Source organism: Somniosus microcephalus, chromosome 11, assembly GCF_052327205.1.
Source record: "Somniosus microcephalus isolate GS21.2 chromosome 11, FLI_Smic_1.0, whole genome shotgun sequence".
NCBI classification, from domain to species: domain Eukaryota; kingdom Metazoa; phylum Chordata; class Chondrichthyes; order Squaliformes; family Somniosidae; genus Somniosus; species Somniosus microcephalus.
In genome coordinates this window covers 174,272,529-174,282,790 of record NC_140997.1, presented here as the reverse complement: position 1 = coordinate 174,282,790, position 10,262 = coordinate 174,272,529, and positions in this window count along the sequence as shown.

Genomic DNA, 10,262 nt, shown 5'->3' with positions numbered 1-10,262 from the left:
GGGTTTATCCATTTTTGAACAGAGGTATTACATTGGCAACCCTCCAGTTTTCTGGCACAAATTCAATATCCAAAGGTGTTTGAAAAACTGTAGTCAAAGCATCAGCTATTTCCTTTCTGAGTTCCCTGAGCATTCTAGGATACATGTCACCAGGGCCTGGTGTATTTTCCACTTTGAGTTCCACCAATTTTTTCAGTACTACTTCCTTATTTATAGTTATATACTATCTAATTCATCCACCTTCTCTTCAGGTAAATGTTCATTCTCACTATCATATTCTTTGAAAACTGAGGCAAAGTACAAATTTACTATCACTATTCCTTCATCCTGCATGAGCAAATTTCCTTTTTTCATCTCTAATCAGTCCTACTTTTTCTGCGTTTTTAAAATCCTTTATTGTGGCCCTTATGTTACCTGCCAGTTGTTCTTCATACCTGCTCTTGGCCTTTGTAATCTTTTTTGCTTCCCTAAATATTTTCTATACTCCACTTGATTTTCCTTTGTGTTACTCACTCTACATTTGTAATTTGCCTCTTTTTTATGTCTTACTTTAATTTGAATTGTTCTACTCATCCAAGGAACTCCAGTTTCTGCTGCACCCCCTTTACTTCTTGTGCAAATATGTTTAGTTTGTACCCTTAAACACCTTCTGTTTGAAAGCTTCCCATTATTTTTCCACTGACTTACTCCCCAATTTTCCATTCTAATTTATCTGAGCTAGTTCTCTTTTAATCTTGTTGAAATTGGCGTTTTTGCAGGATGAAGGAATAGTGATAGTAAGTTTGTACTTTGCCTTTTTTTAGGCCAATACTTTTATCTTTGATTTGCTCCCTCTCCTTTTCAGTTTTTATATCAAACCTAATTATGTTATGGTCACTGTTTCCTGAATGTTCCCCTATGGTTATATTACCTACCTGTCCCACTTAATTTACTAAAACTAGATCCAGCACTGCCTCTTTCTTTGTTGGATTAAAAACACAATGATCTAGAAAGCAGTCCTGGACGCATTGCAGAAACCCATTGCTTTCTTTGCCACTTACATTAGTTTTACCCCAGTCTATCTTTGGATCATAAAAGTCACCCATTATTATGGACCTGTTCCTGCATTTCTGTTTAATTTGCCTACATTTCTTATCTTGTATCTTCTTTCCACTCTTCAGCAGTCTATAATATAGAGTAAAAATTCCCTTTTATTCCTTAATTCTAAATTAATGGATTCAGCTTTGGCACCATCCCATATATCATCCCTAAATTCTAGCTCTGTAATGGAATCTTTGAAAGCACCACCATTCTGTCTCCTTTTTCCCTCAGTCAGTCCCTCTTGAATATTTTGTAACCAGGAACGTTAAGAACCATCAGACTTCGTTCAGATAGAAACATAGAAACATAGAAGATAGGAGCAGGAGTAGGCCATTCGGCCCCTCTAGCCTGCTCCGCCATTCAATGCGATCATGGCTGATCATCCAAGTTCAGTACCCGGTCCCTGCTTTCTCCCCATACCCCTTGATCCCTTTAACCTTAAGAAATATATCCAACTCCTTCTTGAATATATTTAATGAATTGGCCTCTACTGCCTTCTGTGGTAGAGAATCCACAGGTTCACCACTCTCTGGGTGAAGAAATTCCTCCTCATTTCTGTCCTAAAAGGCCTACCCCTTATCCTCAGACTGTGACCCCTGGTTCTGGATTCCCCGATCATCGGGAACATCCACCCTGCATCTAGTCTGTCCAGTCCTGCCAGAATGTTATAAGTTTCAATGAGATCCCCTCTCATTCTTCTAAACTCCAGCGAGTACGAGCCCAATCGACCCAATCTCTCCTCATACATCATTCCTGCCATCCCAGGTATCAGCCTGGTGAATCTTCGCTGAACTCCTTGCATGGCAAGAATATCCTTCCTCAGATAAGGCGACCAAAACTGCACACAATACTCAAGATGTGGTCTCACCAAGGCCCTGTACAACTGCAGCAAGACAACCTTGTTCTTGTACTCAAACCCTCTCGCTATGAAGGCCAACATACCATTTGCCTTCTTAACCGCCTGCTGCACCTGCATGCTTACCTTCAGCGACTGGTGCACAAGGACACCCAGGTCTCGTTGCACTTCCCCTTTCCCAACCTATTGCCATTCAGATAATAATCTGCCTTCCTGTTTTTGACACCAAAGTGGATAACCTCACATTTATCCACGTTATATTGCATCTGCCATGCTTCTGCCCAATCACCCAACCTGTCCAAATCATCCTGTAGTTTCTCGGCATCCTCCTCACAGCACACATGCCCACCCAGCTTTGTGTCGTCTGCAAATTTGGAGATATTACATCTAGTTCCCGTGTCTAGATCATTAATATATATTGTGAATAGCTGGGGTCCTAGCACCGATCCCTGCGGTACCCCACTAGTCACTGCCTGCCACTCGGAAAAAGACCCGTTTATTCCAACTCTTTGCTTTCTATCTGCCAACCAGTTCTCTATCCAAGTCAATACCTTGCCCCCAATCCCATGTGCCTTAACTTTACACGCTAATCTCTTATGTGGGGCCTTATCGAAAGCCTTCTGAAAGTCCAAATACACCACATCCCTTATCTATTTTACTAGATACTGAGGACTAGAAGAATTTTTCTCTCACTGAATATTAGATCTGTGCCTATTAAATATGAAAATACAAATGCTTTTCAGGCTGACATAAGAAAGAAAGAGAAAGAAAGACTTGCATTTATATAGCGTTTTCCATGACCTCAGGACGTTCCAGAGCACTTTACAGCCAATTAAATACTATTGCAGCATAGTCACTGTTGTAATGTAGGAAATGATTAATTCCGTTAAAAAATGGTGCTGGATAAATAGCTGGCAGGGACTGGAGTTGGCTCCAATTAAATATTGGGAAGACCGAAGCTGTTGTTTTTGGTCCCCGCCACAAACTCCGTTCCCTAGCAACTGATTCCATCCCTCTCCCTAATATCTGTCTGAGGCTGAACCAAACTGTTTGCAACCCTGAAATGAGCTTCCGACCACATATCCGCTGTATAACTAAGACTGCCTATTTCCACCTCTGTAACATCGCCCGTCTCCACCCTTGCCTCAGCTAATTTGCTGCTGAAACCCTCATTCATGCCTTTGTTAGCTCTAGACTTGACTATTCCAATGCACTCATCATATCAGAGATAGAATCATAGAAATTTACAGCACAGAAGGAGGCCATTCGGCCCATCTTGTCCGTGCCGGCCGACAAAGAGCTATCCACCCTAACCCCACTTTCCAGCACTTGGTCCATAGCCTTGTTGGTTACGGCACTTCAAGTGCATATCCAAGTACTTTTTAAATGTGATGAGGGTCTCTGCCTCTACCACCCTTTCAGGCAGTAAGTTCCAGACCCCCAACACCCTCTGAAAAAAAAATTCTCCTCAAATCCCCATTAAACCTCCAACCAATTAATTTAAATCTAAGCCCCCCTTCTGCTAAGGGAAATAGGTCCTTTTTAGCCACTCTATCTAGGCCCCTCATAACTTTATACACCTCAATTAGGTCCCCCCTCAGCCTCCTCTGTTCCAAAGAAAACAACCCCAGCCTATCCAATCTTTCCTCATAGCTAAAATTCCCCAGCCCAGGCAACATCCTCGTAAATTTTCTCTGAACCCCCTCTAGTACAATCACATCCTTCCTGTAATGTTGTGACCAGAACTGCATGCAGTATTCTAGTTGCAGCCTAACTAGTGTTTTATACAGTTCAAGCATAACCTCCCTGCTCTTATATTCTGTGCCTCGGCTAATAAAGGCAAGTATCCCGTATGCCTTCTTAACCACCTTATCTACCTGTCCTGCTACCTTCAGGGATCTGTGGACATGCACTCCAAGGTCCCTCTGATCCTCTGCACTTCTCAGTGTCCTACCATTTATACTGTATTCCCTTGCCTTGTTAGCCCTCCCCAAATGCATTACCTCACAATTCTCCAGATTGAATTCCATTTGCCACTGTTCTGCCCACCTGACCAGTCCAATGATATCTTCCTGCAATCTGCAGCTTTCTCCTTCATTATCAACCACACGGCCAATTTTTGTATCATCTGCAAACTTCTTAATCATACTTCCTACATTCAAGTCCAAATCATTGATATATATCACAAAAAACAAAGGACCCAGCACTGAGCCCTGCGGAACCCCACTGGAAACAGCCTTCCAGTCACAAAAACACCCTTCGACCATTACCCTTTGTTTCCTGCTTCTGAGCCAATTTTGGATCCAACTCGCTATTTTGTCGTGGATCCCATGTGCTTTTACTTTCATGACCAGTCTGCCATGCGGGACCTTATCGAAAGCCTTGCTAAAATCCATATAGACTACATCAAACGCTCTACCCTCATCGACCCTCCTTGTTACGTCCTCAAAAAATTCATCAAGTTAGTCAGACACGACCTTCCCTTAACAAAACCATGCTGCCTGTCCCTGATTAATCCGTGTCTTTCTAAATGAAGATTTATCCTGTCCCTCAGAATTTTTTCCAATAATTTTCCCACCACCGAGGTTAGGCTGACTGGCCTGTAATTACTCGGTCGATCCCTTTCTCCCTTTTTAAATAAGGGTACCACATTAGCAGTCCTCCAGTCCTCTGGCACCACACCTGTAGCCAGAGAGGATTGGAAAATGATGGTCAGAGCCTCTGCTAGTTCCTCTCTTAGTTCTCTTAACAGTCTGGGATACATTTCATCCGGGCCTGGGGATTTATCCACTTTCAAAGATGCTAAACCCCTTAATACTTCCTCTTTCACTGGGCCAGAAATTCCAGAACGGGGCTTGCAGCGCGTGCAAGCCCCGTATTTACACTTACCCCGCGCTCGTGCCAATCAGCTTCTGGGACGCCTGAACTTGCAGAAATAGAAAGCACATTCCCGGGCAGCGTATGACATCACGCCGCCCAGGAGTGCAGCCAGCGCGAAGCCAGGAGCGTGCAGTGTAAGTGAGACACGCCCCTTGAGGTCTCAGTTTCACTGGACACGCCCCCAATGTTTCTGTCAAGCTGCTAAGGATTTTTACATGCAAAGCAGCAGTTTAAATAGGTTTTTGGAAGTTTTTTGAAGATTTTGGTAACTTTTATAAACTTTTTTAAATGTTTACATTATTTTGAGTAATCTGAAGTAGTTTTAAAGAGAATTAAAGCAATTTAAAGACTTTTAAAAGCCCTAAAAGAATTTTTTTAATTCCATTTATTTATTTAGCAATGTCGTCGTCATACGTGTCTTCACACTGTTCCCTTTGGGGAACTGTATGAAGTGGTGGAAGGATTTATGGCCATGATTAACGCTCATTCCGTGACCGTAACCATCTTTGAACCAGCCATTAGGGCGGTTAGTCCTATGGCGGGAGGGTTTTACGGGCTCCCACAAGCTATACAAGGAGGGGGGGCCACCCACACCCACGGACGCAAATATCCCACTGGATGTCAACCCAGAATTTAGAGCCGGAGCTCCGACTCCACTTGCCGGGACTGTCTGGAGCGGGGTTCGAAACCCTACCCTGATCTGGCCCAGCGGCGGGGATCCTACCGCTATGACAAAGGCCCAATCCAATTAGCAACGTGAAATGGCAGCATAGGGCTCCAGTCACGGGGAGGGAAAAGGCGCAGGAAACGTATGGGTGTCACCTTTTGTGCGGAGTGGGCCTTTTGCGTAGCAGTAAGCATCCCCGCCGCTGGGCCAGAAGGAGTAGGGTTTTGAACCCCACTCCAGACAGTCCCGGCAAGTGGAGTCGGAGCTCCAACTTTAAATTCTGGGTGGACATCCAGCGGGATGCTTGCGTCCTTGGGTGTTGGTGGCCCCCCCCCCTCAGATGGGTTGTGGGAGCCCGTAAAACCCGCCCGCCATAGGACTAACCACCCTAATGGCTGGTTCAAAGATGGTTACGGTCACGGAATGAGCGTTAATCACGGCCATAAATCCTTCCACCACTTCATATAGTTCCCCAAAGGGAACAGTGTGAGGATACGTACAATGATGACCTCTTGCGCAATGCACCTCCTTGGACCCTCAGTCGCAGATGCGAGGGGGCAAGTTGTGCAATTGTTAAATTTTTAATTTTATTGACATGTAAAATGTTGGCCCAGTAATTCCCTTCCAAATGCGCTAGTACGGTCGGGGTACTTACGCATCTGGCCGGATGAAATGCCGGTTTTCAGCATGCACAGTGCATGTGGGGAAAACCGGCATTTCCTGTCCTCTGAACGAAGGGGTTCAGAGGCAGAACGCGTGCGACTGCACAGGCAGCGCGTGCGCAGTATAATTCGCCGCTTTCATTAATGCTTTCAGTGAGGTCCAGTCATTACAACTTACACATGAAAAAAGCATGGGTACAGTTGCTCCAGAGGCTGCGGAGGAAGATATTTCTTATCGTGGAGCTTCTGAAAGTATGTATGTCTGTATATATTCCTTTGCGTGTTATGTATATATTCCTTTACTTATGTGTATGAATGTATTATTTAATTATGACTTTCAGAGAAAGTAACTTATTGGAAAATCATAATTAAAAATATACATTCATACACATTAGTAAAGGAATATAAAACATACATACATATACGTAAAGGAATATATGTGGACATACATACATAACTCATTCTCACATTCCATTCACACAGCCACAATTGCTCCTTCTACCTACCGTTCTGAAAACCCGTTTAAAAAAAAAAAATTAAAGTTAAAAACTTAGTTAAAATTTCTTAAAATAACTTCCCTCCCTTTCCCAAACCTAAATATTGCATTTCATAAGCTCCTCCATAAAATATATCTCCTTCCCCAGCCAATGAACAACTTTACACTTGCTTTTTTCAAGTGCAAGTTCTAGGGACTTACCCTCACTGAATCCATCAGTGAAATCTACAAAGTTCACTGCGCAAGCACTGCCTGTGCAGTCGCACGCGCTGTGAATAGACCTCGGGTCTGGAAATGCCGGCGTTCCCCGCATGCGCTGTTCCTGCTGAACGCCGGCATTTCCAACGGCCAGATGCGTGAGTAACCCGACCGTACTCACGCTTCTGGCCTGGAATTTCTGGCCCACTATGTTTATTTCATCTAATATTTCACACTCTTCCTCCCCCCTGATTGCAATGTCTGCATCATCCCTCTCTTTTGTGAAAACAGACGCTATGGGCTGGATTTTGTGAATGGAGTCGTGCTGGAGGCGGGACTGCTGCTTGTCGGGTCTAAGTCCCACCTCCATCATGTTGTGGCCAACCAGCGTGATTTCCCCCTGATTGACCTTGTTAAGCCCGCCCTGCGGGCTCAGCAGGCCAATTAGGGGGAAGTCACTGACAGAGCACATCAATGTCTGACATGCCATCTGTCAAGACTTTTTGAAAGAAGAAACGTCAGTGTGATAAAAATAATAACTTCCGGGAAGTTATGTCATCACTTCCTGTGAACTGTGAACTATGAACTATGAACTGTGTACATACCTCACTTCCTGTCATGTGTCACTTCCTGTTGGACTGGTATAAATACTGGTCTGTTCAGTATTGTAAGAGGCTTCTACCAGAGGCATGGTAAAGACCTCTCTTGTATATAGTGTGTTTATAAGTTACTTAAAGCTTACTTTAAAGTTACTTGATGGTAAGACTCCTTTTTCTTACATCAATTTAAGTAACTTAGTATTTACACTCACGAATACTAGACCTTCGGACAAACTCGGAATTAAGGATCCAGGGAACCACCCATCATGGAGAAAATCCTTAGACCTATTCGTCTGGACTTGGACCCGAATGCACCAGCAGCTGGCAGGGTATGGAAGCATTGGTACCGTACTTTTGAGAATTTTCTGGATGAATGTGAAGCGGATGCTCCTGCTAGATTGAAGATACTTATCAATTATGTGACCCCAAAAGTGTTCGAATATGTTGATGAATGGGATAATTACGATGAGGTGATTCGGGCACTTAAGAAACTGTATGCCAAGACCCCAAATGAGGTCTATGCTAGACATCTACTGGCCACAGCCCGACAAGGGCCAGGGGAATCAATTGACGAATTCCTGCAAGAACTTCGCAGGCTCAGCGTAGATTGTAACTTTCAGGCAGCCTCAGCTGAGCTGTACCGCCAAGAAATGATTCGTGATGCTTTCATCTGCGGGATTGCCTCTCCATTTATACGCCAGCGTCTACTAGAAAGTAAAACACTTGAGCTTCAAAAAGCTTTTGACCTAGCTTGTTCACTGGATTTGGCAAAGAGAAATGCAGACCTCTATCAGCTGCCCAGATCTCGATCTGCTGCTGTAGCTGCAACCAGACAATTCAAGCGGTCTCAGGTGAACCCTATCATGGGGGAATCTAATTCTGATAATTCTGATGAAGAAGAGGAGGACGACCCCACTTTAGCAGCCTCTTGGCAATCTAGGAAGGAATGCTTCTTTTGTGGAGGTGCTTTTCACCCTAGGAAAACCTGCCCTGCTCGCAATGCAATCTGCAGTTATTGCGGGAAAAAAGGACACTTTGCTAAAGTTTGCCTATCAAGGGCCTCTACGAGGGCCAATCCAGCTAAGGCCTACCGAACTGCCCCAATTAGGGCCTATCAAGATGCTCCAGCTAGGACCTATCAAGCTTCCTCTCGAGCTCTCTCCCGAAGAAGCACACCAAGAGTTTTAGCCACTCTCTGTGCAACGACACCAATTACAGCTGCTTGCCCACAGAACCTGTCTCATGCTGCCACAAAAATTTCAATTAAAGGGCATACCTTAGATGCCTTAATTGACTCAGGAAGTACTGATAGTTTCATTAAGGAACAGATTGTTGCGAAATTGAAACTACATGTCTTCCCATCGGACCAGGCAATTGCGATGGCCCAGTCATCACTTAATACCAGAATCTCCGGCTTTTGTGTTGTTGATATGACACTTCATGGTCGTATGTATCCCTCCACCCGACTTTCGGTGCTCAAGGACTTATGTAGTGATCTCCTCTTAGGACTGGACTTCCAAAAACAGCATAAGAAACTCACCATTGAGTTTGGTGGATCCAAACCCGGACTTACTATTTCTAATATACCGTCTAAATTACCATTTTGTGCATTATCAGCAGCTTCACTTGATGAACCCTCATTATTTGCCAGTATTCCGCCTCAATGCCAACCGATAATAACGAAATCGCGGCGCTTTAATCAGGAAGACCAATCTTTTATTGCGGCTGAAATCTCTCGACTTCTAGCAGAGGATATCATTGAACCATGTTCGTCGCCCTGGCGGGCTCAAGTCGTCATTGTCAAGAACCCTCTAAAACCTCACAAACAGTGACTATGCATCGATTATTCGCAAACCATCAATCAATATACCGACTTGGACGCCTACCCATTGCCACGCATTGATGATATGGTTAATAAACTGGCCGAATACAAAGTGTTCTCAACTTACGATTTAAAAAGTGCCTATCATCAGTTACCCTTGAAGGTCTCAGATAAGCAGTACACAGCCTTTGAGGCTAATGGACGGCTGTACCAATTTCGTCGCCTCCCATTCGGGGTTACTAATGGAGTGGCTGTCTTTCAATGGGCAATGGATGGCCTGGTTAAGCAGGAAAACCTAAGGGACACTTTTCCCTATCTTGATAACATTACCATTGCAGGTCACGATCAACAGGAACACGACTCCAACCTCCAAAAATTTCGGGATGCCCTCCATCGCCGTAATTTGACCCTGAATGAATCCAAATCTGTTGAGTCGCAACCGACCATCAACATCCTTGGCTACTGCGTAGGCAATGGTATCATTAAGCCAGACCCAGAAAGACTTCGCCCGCTCCAAGAGCTCCCGTCACCTAAGAATCCAGCTTCTTTACGTCGGGCTCTCGGTCTGTTTGCATACTAAGCTAAATGGATTCCTCATTTTTCGGACAAAATCCAACCCTTGCTGCATGCTAGATCATTTCCACTGGGAACAGCGGCTATTGCAGCCTTTAACCTTCTCAAAAAACAGTTGGAGAAAGCGGCTCTTCACTCCATTGATGAGAATCTCCCTTTCGTGGTTGAATGTGATGCCTCGGAGGTGGCGATCTCGGCTACTCTGAATCAGGAAGGTCGTCCTGTAGCATTTATGTCCAGGACCTTACAAGGTGCCGAGCTACATTATCCTCCGGTTGAGAAAGAAGCCACAGCCATCATAGAGGCAGTACGGAAGTGGAACCATTTTCTAGCTCGCCAGCACTTTACATTGATCACGGACCAACGATCAGTCGCCTTCATGCTCGATAATCGAAAACGAACCAAAATTAAGAATAATAAAATACAACT